Raw genomic sequence first — 21,334 nt, 5'->3', positions numbered from 1 at the left:
GGGGGGGAGCTCCCCCACCTGAATATATTTCTCATTTTTTGTAACCCAACGTCTATCCGATTACAAAGGTGAATTACATAAGCACGTGTAAGCGTGATAAGAAGTAGGAACGCCATGAGGAGGCGGCCTGCTTATGCGCCGGTTTCTTCATCCGGTGCGTCCAGAGCATAAGGTCATCAATGATTCGCTTGAGGGTGAAGATGCTGTGGTGGTTCTGCTGCTTGAAAGTCATGGCGTTTCTGGAGTCACATATTTTCCATAGTATAATGAGGAGGATGGAGTGCCATATTAGCGCGTCATGCTGGTTGGGGAGGCGGCAGTCCCAAAGGTTGTCGATGGAGTTGGATGGCGATATTCCGAGTCGCTGCCATATTCTATGAGCGAGGGGGCAGTGTAGGAAGATATGTGAGGCGGTCTCCCCGTCGAACCCACACCGTGGACATAGCGCGTCTGGTACGATGTGCTTGCGGATAAGGTTTCTTTTGAAGTTGAGTCTTCCACAAAACAGAAGCCATGCAAAGATTTTCACACGGTTTGGAACGCATGAAGACCAGATTGCAATGGCATGGGCGTCGTCATCATTGTCGGCCTTGACCAGCTGATAAGCGGCCCGTGTAGAGAAACTGAGGCCACCGTTTAGGTAGCGCTCGTCCAGTCCCGGCGACACCTGGAAATCCTGCAGGAGAGACAACAAAGAGCACAACTCGGTAGCGGCATTAGATGTTAGGCGGTTCCTTAGGATTGATTCTAGACCGTGGTTCATAACAGCAGCCACACGAGCGAGGGGGGTGGTGGTGTGTGAGTAGAGGCAGGGGAAGAGAGTAGCAAGTGATTGTTGGTGTAACCAAATATCTAGCCAAAAATAGGTGTTTGTTCTGGACTGTGTGATGACGAAGGAGATGGAGTGTAGAGCTGGTAGTTGGTGGTTTATGGTTTGGCGGAGGAAGGAGTGGCTGTTTGTGGAGCGATGAGAGCATTTGGGTGTTGAAGGTCGATCCAATCTTGCCACGGAGTTTGGTCCGGTTGTAGAGCTTTTACAACAAAGTTCATTAATTGACAGTTATTCTGAACATGGAGATTTTTTAGACCTAGACCACCTAGCTTTTTGGGCTTACAAACATTTTTGCAGGCAACTAAGCATTGAGCACCGGTGCAAGTTTCCTCTGCGGCCCAGAAGAAAGCGCGGCGTATGGAGTCTAGGGTTTTCAGCACACTTTTTGGGATGAGAAAGACTGACATAAAATAGACTAAGATGGAGTGCTAGATCTGTATCCTCCATAGATCTAATCTAATCAGGGGATCCCCTTTGCTTCAATGCTTTTTTTAGTTGCTAAACTAATCTAATCGTGGCCCGCTCGGTCCTCGCCAGCTCGGGCCTAGCCCGCTCCAAAAATCAGTCGGTCCGAGCTCAAGAATCAGGTCCGGGCTTTAACCGAGCCGACCAAACGGACCGAGAAAACGTAGTCACCGCCGCCGCCGTTCCTCGTTGTTGCGGCCACCGGCAGCCCCTGGGTGAACCATAGTGTCCCCGAGCTTCCCCTCTTCTTCCTTCCTCTCCTCAACATGCGCCATAGCCTCTTGCTGCCACTCGCCATCACTGTCGTGCTTACACCGGCGCTGATCTGGAGTTCTCGACCATGGTCATGGCTGTCGTTTGAGCACAGCACGCGCACTGGCCACCAGCTAGCCCAGGTAGGCGAACGCCTCGCCGGCGCCACCAGGATGAACGGACGGCCTCTTGCATGTGTGGGCGTTTCACCAGGTTCCCCATGTACTGCAGTTCCGAGGCCACTGTTTCAGTTCCTGCACCGACAAGCCCACGATTTCTCCGTTGGCGAGCCAACGCTACCTCCTTCAATTGCTACCGTTGTGGTCTTCCAGGACCCAGAGGTCGATGAGCGTGTCCACATACGCCGGCGGCTTGCTGTCCGTTTGTAAAAATTCAGTTTCGTCAGTTTCGTCAGTTTCATCAAAGTTCAGCTCTCAGTTAGTTTCTCACGCTCGCTCACGTTGTCAACTTTGTCACATCACTCGCGCACGTCGCCCACTTTGCCGCTGCACCGGCACACATCAACGATGGTTAGCTAGTTTCGCTCGCAGCACAAAAACAACATTGGTCAGACTTGTTATTTCTCTCGCGAAATCCTCTCCCTCCCTCTCTCTCTCTCTCTCTTGCGATCGGCACCTATCTGAAACTACATAAACAGGAGCTAAATAGGACCTAAACGCAGCAAAAAACAGACTGCCAGGCAACATGACTGGCCGGTCCATTCGGTCCTCTCGGGCTTGACCGATCTGACCCCCAAACGGTCTGGTCCGAGAAAAGCAGCTCGTTGGACAGCTCGGTCCGGTCCGGACCGGACCGCCGGCGGCCGGTCCAAATGACGGCTCGGACCGGGACCGAACCGGCCCGGACCGTGTCCACCCTGAGTAATGGAGAACAAAGGCCCGTCCGTTTGTTTCAGATTCATACTTTTTTGATCCACGTCTGTTTCAGACTTCATCAGATAGATATATCACTTCTGTAATTTCTTTCACACAGATTCTTTTTTCTTGTTGCTATATATAATCAAGAGAACAAGTCTGTCCTCTCTTTCAGAATTTTTAGATCAAAGTCGACTTCAGAGTTCAGATAGATATATATTAGTAATTTTTTTCTGCAAAAGTTGTTGTTTCTTCTTATCTGCACGTACGGTACGGCTAATAAACAACACTTATGCTTCAGGAGAATAACACCTAACTTTCACAACCGAGATGACGGATGACGGCCAAATCAGCGAACTTGATGCTCTCGAGAAAGTGTTGCTTGATGAAACCGCGGCTCCAGTCGATCTACCATTCTCACTGCTCAGGTCCATCACAGGAAATTTCTCTGAAACTCAGGAGATCGGCAGGGGCGGGTTCGGAGCGGTTTACAAGGTAAGCAAGCAGACCCTCCACCCTTAAATGAATTAACCAGAGACAATCTAGCTGATACAATTCTATGTGAGATGCAGGGCGTGCTTCCAAGTGGTCGTACCATTGCCGTGAAGAAGCTCTTTGAGCGATTCTAGATACTGGACAAGAATTTTGAATGTGAGATCGCCTGTCTTGTTGGGGTCAAGCACAAGAACACGGTGCGATTCCTCGGATATTGCTCCGAGACGCAACACGTGATGAGGCTGTACGAGGGGAGGCTTGTCTGGGCAGACGTGCGGCAGAGGTTGCTCTGCTTCGAGTACCTACCCAAAGGGTGCCTTGCTGACTATCTCTCCGGTAAAATCAGACTGGCCTTATAGCTTTCCTTGCATTTCTACTATATAGTAGTAGTAAATGTCGCCACTCTTCTGAGCTTTGTTAATTCTTTTTGCACACTAAATGGTAGTTTCAGCTCTGTTCTTATACCGCTGCAAAACATGCACTCTTCTGTTTGGACATATTTTGAATTCTCATCCTGTTCGCCTCAAAGAGAGGAGTGCTCTAACAACTATCTTCTATTGTGGATAGAGCTTAATAGAGTGACCAAACTAAAATTCAGAGCATCTCTGTTTTCCAAGCCAAATATGTTGGCAAGCCCACATATTTGCACCTGAATTTTGAACTGAAGTGGTAGCTACTTTTTTTACCAAGTGTGACACCCACGTTTTGGCAATGAGATAGGTTTTTTGAGAACTTCCTTTGAATTCGTTAGCATATTGGCTTTGAAAATCGGGTAATCATTCTTGAAGGCCCTTTTTCATTTTGTTGGACTGCTTATCCCACCGCATATAGTACTAAATATTTGTTGTATTGTATACTCTCCACAGATGCATCTTGTCAACTTCAATGGACCACATGTTACCAAATAATCAAGGGCATCTGTGAGGGCGTACATTATCTTCATCAGCAACGTATTATTCACATGGACCTCAAACCTCAGAATGTACTATTGGATGATAACATGGTGCCCAGAATAGCGGATTTCGGTCTATCACAACACTTAAGTGGAAGCCAGAGTCGGGTTATTACTGATCACAAGCTTGGGACAATGTAGGCTAGCAATTTTATTTGAGAACTTGATGTTTTTATCAGTCATCTACCAGCTTTGCAGCATACATCACTGGCACAAGTAAAGGCATGTGCCGAGATAGGAATAGAATGTACAAACTATTACCCAGGGAACAGGCCAGCTACATGGTTTATCATCCGTGGAATACTGGGTGACGTGGAAATTTCAAATTTGTCTATTACAGGTGATGTAGGTACCTCAACAGAAGAGCAGGTACAATCACTCAATAGTAAATCTATATAATCTACCAGTAATTTTCTAGTGATGTGTAGATAAGCATTGCCTCCAAGCTGGCGGATGAGTTGAAACTAATGGATGGTTCTGCTGCTGCACCATCTAAACTGGCACCATCAACATTGGAGGTGGAGCACGACGATGACAAATTGAGCCAGGACAGGAAGAGGAAAGCATCAAACGTGAGTGTGGCGACTAGGGTGATGAGCATCCTCCATGGCAAGCTTACCATGTTCATGGGCAACGAGTGCAATTAGCGTTATTTACTGATTTCTCCTAACCATGTTTTCATTTTTGTTGCAGATAAGCTTCTCCAAGCTAGCGGATGAGCTGAAGTCTACGTTGCATGGATACCCAAGCTAGCGGATGAGCTGAAGTCTACGTTGCATGGATACCCAAGCTAGCGGATGAGCTGAAGTCTACGTTGCCCCGGTACTCGGATACTACCCCGATATGGCTCGATACGTATACCGTAAGTATCTTCGATTTTTTGATTTAAAAAAAAAGAAAACAATGTTTGATACTCCTGGGATACTGCAGCGATACATTTTGGATACCTGAAACCCCTCGTTCGACGTGAAATCTTCTTAATAGTAAAGGTGCACCTTTTGAAGATTCCCCACATGGGCATGAGTTCATGTCAAAACATGACTGTCAATGTTCTTTTTCAATTGAAAGGTGAGCAAGAGAGAGTGGATGCACTGATTGGAATAGCAAACCAAGGGAAATCCCATAGTCAATCAATGGAAGTGGACAAAGTAAAGAAAAGAAACGGGGAAATCCTATAACATGCTTTGACCTAGAAGCTTCTTTTTTCATATTCTTAATAATTAATATATGTAATATCTATATATAAATGTATCCCCGTATCCATGTTTTTAGAAAATTGACGTATCAGGCGTATTCCCATATCGTGTATCCGATACGTATCCAAGTTTTGGTGCAACGTAGGCTGAAGTTGATGGCTAAGTCTGTCGCTACTGGCAAGATGATAGATAATTCTATCACACCATCCTAACCGCAACCATCAGCACTGGACATGGAAAAAGAGGATGGCAAGGTGAGACAGGAGAAGAAGAGAAAGGCATCAACCATGAGTTTGCCTACTTGGGTGATGAGCACCCTCGGTGACAGGCTTACCACATTCATGGGCTGCGAGTACACTATGTGCTATTTAAGTATTTAGTGATTTCTTCTAATTTTGTTTTCATTTTTTGTTGTTGCAGATAAGCTTCTCCAACTTGGCGGATGAGCTAAAGTTGATGGACGAGTATGTTGCACCATTCCAACTGCAACCATCATCGTTGAAGGTGGAGCATGAAGACGGCAAAGTGAGCCAATAGAAAAAGAGGAGGGCATCAATCATGACTGTAGCGAACGGGGTGATGAGCACCCTCAGTGGCAAGCTTACCACGCTCATTGGCGACGAGTACAATAAGTGCAAAGATGTGACGATGCATGCGTCCTTCCTCAAGAAGGGGTGTTGAGCGCCATAAACGCTGCTCTTCAGCAGTCGGAGCTCATGGATAAGCTTGCTCCAGTGGTAACAAATTGGAGGAATGATCTCTGGGAGATTTCCTTCGACATGGATAATTGCATTGATGGCTTCATCAGCCAATTCGGAGGTGAGGATATTGAGGTAGGCTTTTTCTGGGAGGCTGCTGAAGTTCACAAGAGGTTGTGCAAGCTTCATCAGATTTCCAACCAGATGGAAGAGCTTAGGACTCTTGCGGTAGAAGCAAATGCTCGACATGAGAGTTACAAGATTGATGATTGCAAGCCTAGCTTTGGTTTTGTAGCTGTCGACCCTCGACTGCCCGTGATCTACCAGGAGGCAATCGGCCTTGTGGGCATTGATGGCCCAATGGAGGAGGTTTTCAATTGATTGATGGATACTTAGAAAAACCGAAGGTTGTTTCTGTTGTGGGTTTTGGAGGTTTGGGTAAAACTACACTGGCCAAACAGGTGTATGACAAGATGAAGGAGCAATTTGATTGCATAGCATTCATTTCAGTTTCACAGAGGCCTGATTTGAGAGTGCTTCTCAATTGTCTAAAATTGAAATTTGGGTTAAATGAGTCTTCTAAGATCACGGTTGTGACGACATCATTGAAGAGCTAAGGATGTAACTTGCAAAGAAAAGGTAATTACTAATTTCTGATAGTTACTTGCATTGGCTACAACAACAACAAAATTTGAAGTAGCAAGGAATTGGTCACTAATGAACTAGCCAAATGACAATGAATGTTATTCAGTTAGTCATTATTCTTTGGGCTGAATATTATATGATCATGCTAATGTAGCCATATGAGCAACATATTTGCTTACATCTTGTTCATTTCAATTTTTTATGTTTCTATCTTGAACTTAGATCCTGCTACAATATAACATGTGCAAACATTTCAAAAGGTACCTTATTGTAGTTGATGACTTGTGGGATCAGTCAACATGGAATACCATTAGTTGTGCTTTTCCAAAAAATGGAAACGGGGGTAGAGTAATAGTAACGACACGTAATTTCTCAGTTATATTCCAGATATGGTTGTTTTCCGATGCATGTGGGAAGTTTGGTTTTTTTCCTGTTTGTACTTTTGTGAGATTCAAAATTATAAACACGATGTTAGAGTAGTAATACATCTCTGAAAAATTGGTTGAAGTTTTGTACATTTGTTCATTCAGTGTAATGAATTGCTAAATGGGTCAGGCGGCACGACCGAATACAAGTCTCATAGGGGAGAAGAATGGTAGGTGGCTAAAAAAACTCGCATGAACTGACCAAATGACAGTGAATGTTATTCGGACATTATTATTCAGGCCTGAATATTATATGATCATGCTAATTTGGCCGTATGAGCAACATATTTGTCCATTTCAATTTTGTATGCTTCTATCTCGAACTTTGAGTATCGTGCTACAGTATAACATGTGCATAGATTTTAACAGGCACCTTGTTGGGGAACGTAGCAGAAATTCAAAATTTTCCTACGTGTCACCAAGATCTATCTATGAAGAAACCAGCAACGTGGGGAAGGAGAGTGCATCTACATACCCTTGTAGATCGCTAAGTGGAAGCGTTCAAGTGAACGGGGTTGATGGAGTCGTACTCGTCGTGATTCAAATCACCGATGAACCTAGTGCCGAATGGACGGCACCTCCGCGTTCAACACACGTACAGCCCGGTGACGTCTCACATGCCTTGATCCAGCAAGGAGAGAGGGAGAGGTTGAGGAAGACTCCATCCAGCAGCAGCACAACGGCGTGGTGGTGGTGGAGGAGCGTGGCAATCCTGCAGGGCTTCGCCAAGCACCTGCGGGAGAGGAGGAGGTGTCACGGGAGGGAGGGAGGTGCCAGGGACTCAGGTGTGGCTTCCCCTCCCTCCCCTCCACTATATATAGGTGCAAGAGAGGGGGGGAGGGCGCAGCCTTGCCCCTTCCTCCAAGGAAGGGGTGCAGCCAAGAGGGGGGGAGGAGTCCATCCTCCCCAAGGCACCTCGGAGGTGCCTTCCCCCCTTTGGACTCTTCCCTCCCCAAGTCTCCTTGGCGCATGGGCCTCTTGGGGCTGGTGCCCTTGGCCCATATGGGCCAAGGCGCACCCCCTACAGCCCATGTGGCCCCCCGGGGCAGGTGGACCGCCCCGGTGGACCCCCGGACCCCTTTCGGCACTTCCGGTACAATACCGATAATGCGCGAAACTTTTCCGGCGACCAAAATAAGACTTCCTATATATAAATCTTTACCTCCGGACCATTCCGGAACTCCTCGTGACGTCCGGGATCTCATCCGGGACTCCGAACAACATTCGGTAACCACATACAAACTTCCTATATAACCCTAGCGTCATCGAACCTTAAGTGTGTAGACCCTACGGGTTCGGGAACCATGCAGACATGACCGAGACGTTCTCCGGTCAATAACCAACAGCGGGATCTGGATACCCATGTTGGCTCTCACATGTTCCACGATGATCTCATCGGATGAACCACGATGTCAAGGACTCAATCGATCCCGTATACAATTCCCTTTGTCCAGCGGCATTGTACTTGCCCGAGATTCGATCGTCGGTATCCCGATACCTTGTTCAATCTCGTTACCGGCAAGTCTCTTTACTCGTTCCGTAACACATCATCCCGTGATCAACCCCTTGGTCACATTGTGCACATTATGATGATGTCCTACCGAGTGTGCCCAGAGATACCTCTCCGTTTACACGGAGTGACAAATCCCAGTCTCGATTCGTGCCAACCCAACAGACACTTTCGGAGATACCTGTAATGCACCTTTATAGCCACCCAGTTACGTTGTGACGTTTGGTACACCCAAAGCATTCCTACGGTATCTGGGAGTTGCACAATCTCATGGTCTAAGGAAATGATACTTGACATTTAGAAAAGCTTTAGCATACGAACTACACGATCTGTGCTAGGCTTAGGATTGGGTCTTGTCCATCACATCATTCTCCTAATGATGTGATCCCGTTATCAATGACATCCAATGTCCATGGTCAGGAAACCGTAACCATCTATTGATTAACGAGCTAGTCAACTAGAGGCTTACTAGGGACATGGTGTTGTCTATGTACCCACACATGTATCTGAGTTTCCTATCAATACAACTATAGCATGGATAATAAACGATTATCATGAACAAGGAAATATAATAATAACTAATTTGTTATTGCCTCTAGGGCATATTTCCAACAGTCTCCCACTTGCACTAGAGTCAATAATCTAGTTCACATCGCCATGTGATTAACACTCACAGGTCACATCGCCATGTGACCAACATCCAAAGAGTTTACTAGTGTCATTAAACTAGTTCACATCATCATGTGATTAAGACTCAATGAGTTCTGGGGTTTGATCATGTTTTGCTTGTGAGAGAGGTTTTAGTCAACGGATCTGAACCTTTCAGATCCGTGTGTGCTTTGCAAATTTCTAGGTCATATTATAAATGCTGCTTCCACGCTCCATTTGAAACTATTCCAAATGGTTGCTCCACTATACGTATCCGGTTTGCTATTCAGAGTCATTCGGATAGGTGTCAAAGCTTGCATCGACGTAACCCTTTACGCCGAACTCTTTATCAATTCCATAATCGAGAAACATGTCCTTATTTACTCCAAGGACAATTTTGACCGCTGTCCAATGATCCCCATTCCTGGATCATTATTGTACCCCTTGACTGACTCATGGCAAGGCACACTTCCGGTGCGGTACACAGCACAGCATACTATAGAGCCTACATCTGAAGCATAGGGGACGACCTTCGTCCTTTCTCTCTCTTCTGCCGTGGTCGAGCTTTAACTCTTAACTTCATACCTTACAGCTCAGGCAAGAACTCCTTCTTTGACTGATCCATCTTGAACACCTTCAAGATCATGTCAAGGTATGTGCTCATTTGAAAGTATCACTTAGCGCTTTTGATCTATCCTCATAGATCTTGATGCTCAATGTTCAAGTAGCCTAATCCAGGTTTTCCATTGAAAAACACTTTTCAAACAACCCTATATGCTTTCAAGAAATTCTACATCATTTCTGATCAACAATATGTCAACAACATATACTCATCAGAAATTCTATAGTGCTCCCACTCACTTCTTTGGAAATACAAGTTTCTCATAAACTTTGTATAAACCCAAAATCTTTGATCATCTCATCAAAGCGCACATTCCAACTCCGAGATGCTTACTCCAGTCCTTAGAAGGATCGCTGGAGCCAGCGTACCTTTTAGCATCCTTAGGATCGACAAAAACTTTCTGATTGTATCACATACAACCTTTCCTTATGAAGACTGGTAAGGAAACTCGTTTTGACATACATCTGCCAGATTTCATAAATGCAGCTAATGCTAACATGATTCTGACGGACTTAAGCATCGCTACGGATGAGAAAATCTCATCGTAGTCAACTCCTTGAACTTGTGAAAAACTCTTCGCCACAAGTCGAACTTCATAGAAGGTGACATTACCGTCCACATCCGTCTTCTTCTTAAAGATCCATTTATCTCAATGGCTTGCCTATCGGGCAAGTCCACCAAAGTCCATGCTTTGTTCTGATACATGGATCCTATCTCGGATTTCATGGCTTCTAACCATTTGTCGGAATATGGGCCCACCATCGCTTCTCCATAGCTCGTAGGTTCATTGTTGTCTAGCAACATGACCTCCAAGACAGGATTACCGTACCACTCCGAAGCAGTACGCGTCCTTGTCGTCCTAAGAGGTTCGGTAGTGACTTGATCCGAAGTTTCATGATCACTATCATAAGCTTCTACTTCAATTGGTGTAGGTGCCATAGGAACAACTTCTTGTGCCCTGCTGCACACTAGTTGAAGTGATGGTTCAGTAACCTCATCAAGTCTCCACCATCCTCCCACTCAATTCTTTCGAGAGAAACTTTTCCTCGAGAAAGGACCCGTTTCTAGAAACAATCCCTATTTCTTTCGGATCTGAATTAGGAGGTATACCCAACCATTTTGGGTGTCCTATGAAGATGCATTTTATCCGCTTTGGGTTCGAGCTTATCAACCTGAAACTTTTTCACATAAGCGTCGCAGCCCCAAACCTTTAAGAAACGACAACTTAGGTTTCTCCAAACCATAGTTCAAATGGTGTCGTCTCAACGGAATTACGTGGTGCCCTATTAAAGTGAGTGCGGTTGTCTCTAATGCCTAACCCATGAACGATAGTGGTAATTCGATAAGAGACATCATGGTACGCACCATATCCAATAGGGTGCAACTATGATGTTCGGACACACCATCACACTATGGTGTTCCAGGCGGTATTAATTGTGAAACAATTTCCACGGTGTCTTAATTGCGTGCCAAAGCTCGTAACTCAGATACTCATCTCTATGATCATATCATAGACATTTTATCCTCTTGTCACAATGATCTTTAACTTCACTCTGAAATTACTTGAACCATTCAATAATTCAGACTTTGTGTTTCATCAAGTAAATATACTCAACATCTACTCGAATCATCTGTGAGGTCAGAACATAATGATATTCACTGCATGCCTCAGCACTCATTGGACTGCACACATCAAAATGTGTTACTTCCAACAGGTTGCTACCTTGTTCCATCTTACTGAAACCGAGGCTTTTCAGTCATCTTGCCCATGTGGTATGATTTGCATATCTCAAGTGATTCAAAATCAAGTGAGTCCAAACGATCCATCTGCATGGAGTTTCTTCATGCGTATACACCAATAGACATGGTTTGCATGTCTCAAACTTTTCAAAACGAGTGAGTCCAAAGATCCATCAACATGGAGCTTCTTCATGCGTTTTATACCAATATGACTTACATGGCAGTGCCACAAGTACGTGGTACTATCATCACTATCTTATATCTTTTGGCATGAAAATGTGTATCACTACGATCGAGATTCAATAAACCAGTCCTTTTAGGTGCTAGACCATTGAAGGTATTATTCAAATTAACAGAGTAACCATTATTCTCCTTAAATGAATAACCGTATTGCGACAGACATAATCCAATCATGTCTATGCTCAACGCAAACACCAAATAACAATTATTTAGGTTTAACACCAATCTCGATGGTAGAGGGAGCGTGCGATGCTTGATCATATCAACCTTGGAAACACTTCCAACACGTATCGTCAGCTCACCTTTAGTTAGTCTTCGTTTATTCCGTAGCTTTTGTTTCGAGTTACTAACACTTAGCAACCGAACCGGTATCTAATACCCTGGTGCTACTAGGAGTACTAGTAAAGTACACATTAACATAATGTATATCCAATATACTTCTATCGACCTTGCCAGCCTTCTTATCTACCAAGTATCTAGGGTAATTCTGCTCCAGTGGCTGTTCCCCTTATTACAGAAGCACTTAGTCTCGGGTTTGGGTTCAACCTTGGGTTTCTTCACTGGAGCAGCAACTGATTTGCCGTTTCATGAAGTGTCCCTTCTTGCCCTTGCCCTTCTTGAAACTAGTGGTTTCACCAACCATCAACAATTGATGCTCCTTCTTGATTTCTACTTTCGCGGTGTCAAACATCGTGAATACCTCAAGGATCATCATATCTATCCCTGACATGTTATAGTTCATCACGAAGCTCTAGCAGCTTGGTGGCAATGACTTTGGAGAAACATCACTATCTCATCTGGAAGATCAACTCCCACTCGATTCAAGTGATTGTTGCACTCAGACAATCTGAGCACAAGCTCAATGATTGAGCTTTTCTCCCTTAGTTTGCAGGCTAAGAAAATCGTCGGAGGTCGTATACCTCTTGACGTGGGCACGAGCCTGAAATCCCAATTTCAGCCCTCGAAACATCTCATATGTTCCGCGACGTTTCGAAAAACGTCTTTGGTGCCTCAACTCTAAACAGTTTAACTGAACTATCACGTAGTTATCAAAACGTGTATGTCCGATGTTCGTAACATCCACAAACGACGTTTGGGGTTCAGCACACTAAGCGGTGCATTAAGGACATAAGCTTTCTACTGTCCGCATAATCGCTACTGTCAACTTTCAACTATATTTTTCTAGGAACATATCTAAACAGTGGAACTAAAGCGCGAGCTTACGACATAATTTGCAAAGATCTTTTGACTATGTTCAGGATAATTAAGTTCATCTCATGAACTCCCACTCAGATAGACATCCCTCTAGTCATCTAAGTGATTACATGATCCGAGTCAACTAGGCCGTGTCCGATCATCACGTGAGACGGACTAGTCATCATCGGTGAACATCTTCATGTTGATCGTATCTACTATACGACTCATGCTCGACCTTTCGGTCTCTTGTGTTCCGAGGCCATGTCTGTACATGCTAGGCTCGTCAAGCTAACCTAAGTGTTCTGCGTCTGTAAATCTGGCTTACACCCGTTGTATGTGAATGTAAGAATCTATCACACCCGATCATCACGTGGTGCTTCGAAACGACGAACTTTCGCAACGGTGCACAGTTAGGGGGAACACCTTCTTGAAATTTTAATGAGGGATCATCTTATTTACTACCATCGTTCTAAGCAAATAAGATGCATAAACATGATAAACATCACATGCAATCAAATAGTGACATGATATGGCCAATATCATTTTGCTCCTTTTGATCTCCATCTTCGGGGATCCATGATCATCATCGTCACCGACATGACACCATGATCTCCATCATCATGATCTCCATCATCGTGTCTCCATGAAGTCGTCTCGCCAACTTATTACTTCTACTACTATGGCTACCGGTTAGCAATAAAGTAAAGTAATTACATGGCGTTATTTAATGACACGCAGGTCATACAATAAATAAAGACAACTCCTATGGCTCCTGCCGGTTGTCATACTCATCGACATGCAAGTCGTGATTCCTATTACAAGAACATGATCAATATCATACATCACATATCATTCATCACATTCTTCTTGGCCATATCACATCACATAGCATACCCTGCAAAAACAAGTTAGACGTCCTCTAATTGTTGTTTGCATGTTTTACGTGGCTGCTATGGGTTTCTAGCAAGAACGTTTCTTACCTACGCAAAACCACAACGTGATATGCCAATTGCTATTTACCCTTCATAAGGACCCTTTTCATCGAATCCGTTCCGACTAAAGTGGGAGAGACTGGCACCCGCTAGCCACCTTATGCACCAAGTGCATGTCAATCGATGGAACCTGTCTCACGTAAGTGTACGTGTAAGGTCGGTCCGGGCCGCTTCATCCCACAATACCGTCGAAACAAGATTGGACTAGTAACGGTAAGCATATTGAACAAAATCAACGCCCACAACTACTTTGTGTTCTACTCGTGCAAAGAATCTATGCAATAGACCTAGCTCATGATGCCACTGTTGGGGAACGTAGCAGAAATTCAAAATTTTCCTACGTGTCACCAAGATCTATCTATGGAGAAACCAGCAACGTGGGGACGGAGAGTGCATCTACATACCCTTGTAGATCGCTAAGCGGAAGCGTTCAAGTGAACGGGGTTGATGGAGTCGTACTCGTCGTGATTCAAATCACCGATGATCCTAGTGCCGAACGGACGGCACCTCCACGTTCAACACACGTACAGCCCGGTGACGTCTCCCATGCCTTGATCCAGCAAGGAGAGAGGGAGAGGTTGAGGAAGACTCCATCCAGCAGCAGCACAACGGCGTGGTGGTGGTGGAGGAGCGTGGCAATCCTGCAGGGCTTCACCATGCACCTGCGGGAGAGGAGGAGGTGTCACGGGAGGGAGGGAGGTGCCAGGGACTCAGGTGTGGCTTCCCCTCCCTCCCCTCCACTATATATAGGTGCAAGAGAGGGGGGGAGGGCGCAGCCTTGCCCCTTCCTCCAAGGAAGGGGTGCGGCCAAGAGGGGGGGAGGAGTCCATCCTCCCCAAGGCACCTCAGAGGTGCCTTCCCCCCTTTGGACTCTTCCCTCCCCAAGTCTCCTTGGCGCATGGGCCTCTTGGGGCTGGTGCCCTTGGCCCATATGGGCCAAGGCACACCCCCTACAGCCCATGTGGCCCCCGGGGGCAGGTGGACCCCCCCGGTGGACTCCCAGACCCCTTTCGGCACTCCCGGTACAATACCGATAATGCGCGAAACTTTTCCGGCGACCAAAATAAGACTTCCTATATACAAATCTTTACCTCCGGACCATTCCAGAACTCCTCGTGACGTCTGGCATCTCATCCGGGACTCCGAACAACATTCGGTAACCACATACAAACTTCCTATATAACCCTAGTGTCATCGAACCTTAAGTGTGTAGACCCTACGGGTTCGGGAACCATGCAGACATGACCGAGACGTTCTCCGGTCAATAACCAACAGCGGGATCTGGATACCCATGTCGGCTCTCACATGTTCCACGATGATCTCATCGGATGAACCACGATGTCAAGGACTCAATCGATCCCGTATACAATTCCCTTTGTCCAGCGGCATTGTACTTGCCCGAGATTCGATCGTCGGTATCCCGATACCTTGTTCAATCTCGTTACCGACAACTCTCTTTACTCGTTCCGTAACGCATCATCTCGTGATCAACCCCTTGGTCACATTGTGCACATTATGATGATGTCCTACCGAGTGGGCCCAGAGATACCTCTCCGTTTACACGGAGTTACAAATCCCAGTCTCGATTCGTGCCAACCCAACAGACACTTTCGGAGATACCTGTAATGCACCTTTATAGCCACCCAGTTACGTTGTGACGTTTGGTACACCCAAAGCATTCCTACGGTATCCGGGAGTTGCACAATCTCATGGTCTAAGGAAATGATACTTGACATTTAGAAAAGCTTTAGCATACGAACTACACGATCTGTGCTAGGCTTAGGATTGGGTCTTGTCCATCACATCATTCTCCTAATGATGTGATCCCGTTATCAATGACATCCAATGTCCATGGTCAGGAAACCGTAACCATCTATTGATTAACGAGCTAGTCAACTAGAGGCTTACTAGGGACATGGTGTTGTCTATGTACCCACACATGTATCTGAGTTTCCTATCAATACAATTATAGCATGGATAATAAACGATTATCATGAACAAGGAAATATAATAATAACTAATTTATTATTGCCTCTAGGGCATATTTCCAACACACCTTATGGTAGTTGATGACTTCTGGGATCAATCAGCATGGAATACTATTACACTAGTGCAGAACCGGGATTTAGCACCGGTTCGTAAGTGTCTTTAGTGCCGGTTCTGTAACCGGCACAAAAGGGTGGGGACTAAAGCCCCCCCCCCTTTAGTACCGGTTCGGCACGAACCTCCACTAAAGTGCCACCACGTGGCACGAGCCAAGGCCGGGTGCGGGGAGACCTTTAGTACCGGTTGGTAACACCAACCGGTACTAAATGTTTGGGGGGTTTTCGTTTTATCTTTCCTTTTTTCTTTAATTTTGTGTTTTCAATTTAATTTAGAGATTGTTTTTACATTATAATGAGTTGTTAAATCACTAGGTGAAATTACTGCAGATTAGTTTCAACTGGATGCATGCATGGATCCTAGCTAAGTGATCAAAGTATATATAAGTGATCAAGTAATTAATATGGATATGGCATATACTTGATAACTTTGCTAGCTAGGATCCATCTAGTTGAAACTAATATGCGGTTTCTTTCATAAATGATATAATAACTCATCATCATCATATTAATATAAAAACTATTGCATCATATCATCACCAACAACAGTATAGTAGCTAGCTAAAAATCATCATAGTCGTCATTACCACTATTTAATCATCATAGTCATTACCGCTATCTAATCACCACCAATACTTGCTTAAAGAACACTTGTACCAAAAGGAAAGATATCATCGAGTTCAACATGGTCATGATTATAAGCGTTCATAAGACCACAAAAGCAAATCACTCTTTGAGATTAAGTTCAGGATGAAGAACACGGACATGAGAGGACAAGTACTAAGAGCATGCTAATCACTCATGCTGCTCTCTCTCAGGTAAAATAGCATAGAACATGTATAGCTCTCCTGATTCATTATATTGGAGCATGCAGATGAACATGTCTCCTAATCATGGGCTACACTTCTGATTGCTGCCCCCTAGTACTTCTCTACGATCGTTCACAATTTGGCTCCAGTCTTTCACTATTAAGCATTCCTCGGTTGTAGAAACCCTAAATGCACTCATGTGCAATGTAGGATGTCTTTGCCGTAAGCTAACCATTGACATGCAACCTTTAGTATCAATCCACTGAGGCGCAACTGTCATTGGGAGTCCCTGTTGAAGAACATCATATAGTAACATTATACATAGCAATGAAGTTTAGCTTGAAAAATACTGTATGTAAAAGATGCACTGAGGAAAAATAGTAAAAATTTTACCATCTTTCCTAAATAGATGTGACCGTAGTTCAATACGATCACTGTTGGTCGCACGTTTTGAGTACTAAGATTTTCAAATTCAGGAAAATAATTTCTCTTGACAGCATCAAGATCCTCAAGCCATGAAACATAATGACTTATCTCCTCGCAGTTTAGTTCAGCCCCGGGACAGTGGACGGTCCTGTCTACCAAGCGTTGGACATGTTTGCTTGAATGGAAATAAGCTATCAATAGAAATTAGTTGTCAACTATTTTTGAAAAATCAATATCGAAGACATAAGTATGGTTGAGAAACTCATATAATGGTAGAACTGGAGGCGTCTGCGCATCGACCCAAATGTCTTTATTACCTTCAATATCGTCTCCGGGATGAATATCAAAGGTGATAAACATATCAGGCTCAAATGTATAAGCCTTGCATAGTGCTTGCCAAGTTTTGCATTCAAAATAGGTGTAGGTGTCTGCATTGTATAATTTGACGTTGAAGGTATAACCATGCTCGGTCTTCAAGTAAACTCTCTTTACCTCCATAGTTTTGTTAGGACTGAAACATATCTAATTCAAGACAAAAATTATTGCATGGCAGGGGATACGCTAGTACAATAGTGAAAATTTAAAATTATAAGTTCAAGCAAATGAAGCATAAGTCATGCATATGCTTAATTACGAAAAAATACTTGTCGTTCTGAAGGTCTCATCCAGCTTGATGCTGAAGCGCCTATCATCAACTAGGAAATTTCTATCGCACAGGCCACGAACCGGTACTAAAGGGGGTGCGGTCCCGTTCCGCGGTGCATATTGTTTAGTCCCACCTCACCGAGCGAAGGGCAGCCGCCCTGGTTTATAAACCCAGCCGCGGCTACTCCTTCGAGCTCCTCTCTAATGCAGGCTTCTGGTCCTAACTTTGTCGAGCTGCCCTGTGAGCCTGCTGGGCCTTATGGGCCTGCATAACCGCGCCCAAGGCCGAGCAGGCCCACTAGGCAGCGTGTTATATAGTTTTTTTCTTTTGTGGTTTATATATTTTCTTCTATTTATTTCTGAGTAGTATTTTGCTGTATTTAGAGTTTCTTTGTGAATATTTTTGCTTTAGGTATAGAAAATTGAATAGTTTAAATTTTAATTATTTGAAATTTCTGTGAATCACTAGTTCGTGAATAACTTAATTTTAAAAATAATTTTTCAGTGATTATTTTTTCTTATGTTTAATATTAGTGTGTTTTATCATTATATTAAAATTGGTAATACATCTAGAGTTGTAATTAATAAGTTATTAAAATTTTGAATAGCCGGTGTAAAAGATGAGTTTTCGTCCGGAACACTGATACTTCGAAAGAGATTGTCCAGTTTATACACGAAGTGCATCCAGTTTTTGTCGTAACCCTCTCTAATTTTTTGCACATACTATGCGGGTGAAATGTATATACCATGCCAAGTTTCAACCTTTTCAGAGTTCATTTTGTAGTGCTTTTCAATTTCACGGTCATTTAGCTCTCAAAACAAATCAGTAAATGCATCAAAAATAGCAAATGATGCCAGAAAGGGTTGAAAGTTGATGACGTGACCTTGAATCGTGCTACTGAACGCAAAAAAGTCCGGAGTTGTAATAAGTTATTAAAATTTTGAATAGCCGGTGTAACAGATGATTTTTCGTCCGAAACCCTGATACTTCGAAAGAGATTGTCCAGTTTGTACATGAAATGCATCCAGTTTTTGCCGTAACCCTCTCTACTTTTTTGCACATGCTATGCGGGTGAAATGATGATACCATGCGAAGTTTCAACCTTTTCAGAGTTCATTTTGTAGTGCTTTATTTCACGGTCATTTAGCTCTCAAAACAAATCATTAAATGCATCGAAAATAGTAAATGATGCCAGAAAGGGTTGAAAGTTGATGGCGTGACCTTGAATCGTGCATCTGAACGCAAAAAAAGTCCAGAGTTGTAATAAGTTATTAAAATTTTGAATAGCCGGTGTAACAGATGAGTTTTCGTCCGAAACCCTGATACTTCGAAAGAGATTGTCCAGTTTGTACACGAAGTGCATCCTGCCGTAACCCTCTCTACATTTTCGCACATGCTATTCGGGTGAAATGATGATACCATGCCCAGCTTCAACCTTTTTAGAGTTCATTTTGTAGTGCTTTTCAATTTCACGGTCATTTAGTTGTCAAAACAAATCAATAAATGCATCAAAAATAGCAAATGATGTCAGAAAGGGTTGAAAGTTCATGACGTGGACTTGAATCGTGCTACTGAACGCAAAAAAAGTCCGGAGTTGTAATAAGTTATTAAAATTTTGAATAGCCGGTGTAACAGATGAGCTTTCGTCCGAAACCCTAATACTTCAAAAGAGATTGTCCAGTTTGTACACTAAATGCATCCAGTTTTTGCCGTAACCCTCTCTAGTTTTTTGCACATGCTATGCGGGTGAAATGATGATACCATGCCAAGTTTCAACCTTTTCAGAGTTCATTTTGTAGTGCTTTTCAATATCACGGATAGCTCTCAAAACAAATCAGTAAATGCACCGAAAATAGTAAATGATGCCAGAAAGGGTTGAAAGTTGATGACGTGGCCTTGAATCATGCATACTGAAGCTAAGCAACGTGCAGGTGAGCATTGCACCTCTCCTTCATCATCTCTGCACTCAGGGCTTATAAACCCTGATACATCGAAAGAGATTGTGTAAACATGTAAAAATATACATAAAAATACATTGATCAGTACCGCCTTTCAGCCAAAACGCGCTACTGCTACACAGAAATACATGAAAAATACATTGATCATCAATGATCTTTTTGTGTACAATATGAATTGTCAATATGAGTCCTCACCGGTTTAGAAACAGGAGAAGACTCATATTGCGGCCACAAATTCTACACAGAGAGTTCAATGAAGACCAAGTGGTTGTGATAGTTTGAGATGTAACATATATAAGGTGGTAAAAATTCTGTTAGCGGAGCGAGGTGGGACTAAAAAACCGATGCAGAATGAATCAAGTAGAAACCTTTAGTACCGGTTCTAAAGGTGCTGGTGGGGCCCCAGCCTAACCACAGTCTGCCACAGGCTCTTTAGTACCAGTTCGTGGCACAAACAGGTACTAAAGGTTCTCCACGAACCGGTACTAATGAGCTCCGCCCCCTGGCCATTAGTGCCGGTTCTATGACAAACTGGGACTAATGTGCTTCGCATTAGGCCCTTTTTCTACTAGTGTTAGTTGTACTTTTCTTGATAATGGGAATGGGAGCAGAGTATTAGTAACGACACGAGTGGAAGATGTGGCTAGTGCGGCCTTTCACAATGATTGTGAATGCATTTACACAATGAAGCTCCTTAATGAGCAGAACTCAAGAACATTATTCTCCAATAGTCTTTGGACCCGATGTTCTTTGTCCACCCTATCTTAAAGACATCGCAGCTGGAATTCTAAAGCAGTGTGGGGTTGCTGCTTGCAATTATCACTATAGCTAGCCTATTAGATACTCAAGTGAAATCAAGGAAACACTTGGAGTGCATAAGAAATTCTTTGTGTGCCCAATCTACCACAAATCCTTCATTGAAAGAGATAACAAGTATATTAAACCTTAGCTACACACATCTTCCTCTTCATCTCTGGGCATGTTTTTTGTACCTTGGTATGCATCCTGAGGACCACATCATAGGACGGGATGATCTTGTTAAGCAATGGATAGCTGAAGGCTTCGTCAACAGTTTGCATGGGCCAAATTTGGAGGATGTTGGCAGGAGTTATTTCAATGAGCTCGTCAATAGAAGCATCATTCAGCCACAAAAAACTAAGTATGGAGAGGTGTTGTCTTTCATAGTACATGACATGATGCTTGATTTGATCCTAAGCATGTGTGTTGAAGATAATTTTGTAAGTGCGGCATACAGTTCTGAGGACATGGCAAAACTACTGAATCACTGTGAAAACAAGGTTCGCCGATTATTCCTGAGCTCCATGGTTGTTGGTGGAGCGACATATTGTTAGATGATAGAGATATGATAATGTTTAAGTTTATCTTGTGGTCTATCTCTTCTTTTGTATCTTCCTGTATTCAGACTCTGTAACCTGGAACACATCCTAGCGATAGTTCCTTCATGTACGCCATGGCTGGTTGTCTCGCCTCAATCAATATATACATGCAGCCACCCCAGGGTGGAGATACGTTTCCAACATATTTTACATGGCCATAAGAGCCTCTTCCTCCTATATCGAATCTCATCTAGCTAGAGTGAAAGACATGG

At 43.8% G+C, this 21,334-nt stretch overlaps 1 pseudogene; it reads left to right on the top strand.

The window, feature by feature from the left end:
• Positions 1-2,754: 2,754 nt before the first annotated feature.
• LOC119284313 lies at positions 2,755-21,077 on the top strand (annotated as a pseudogene).
• The last annotated feature ends 257 nt before the right edge of the window (positions 21,078-21,334 follow it).

This window comes from Triticum dicoccoides, chromosome 4A (genome assembly GCF_002162155.2).
Source record: "Triticum dicoccoides isolate Atlit2015 ecotype Zavitan chromosome 4A, WEW_v2.0, whole genome shotgun sequence".
NCBI classification, from domain to species: domain Eukaryota; kingdom Viridiplantae; phylum Streptophyta; class Magnoliopsida; order Poales; family Poaceae; genus Triticum; species Triticum dicoccoides.
Note: the sequence above shows the minus strand (reverse complement) of the source record. Positions and strands in the feature narration are given on the sequence as shown.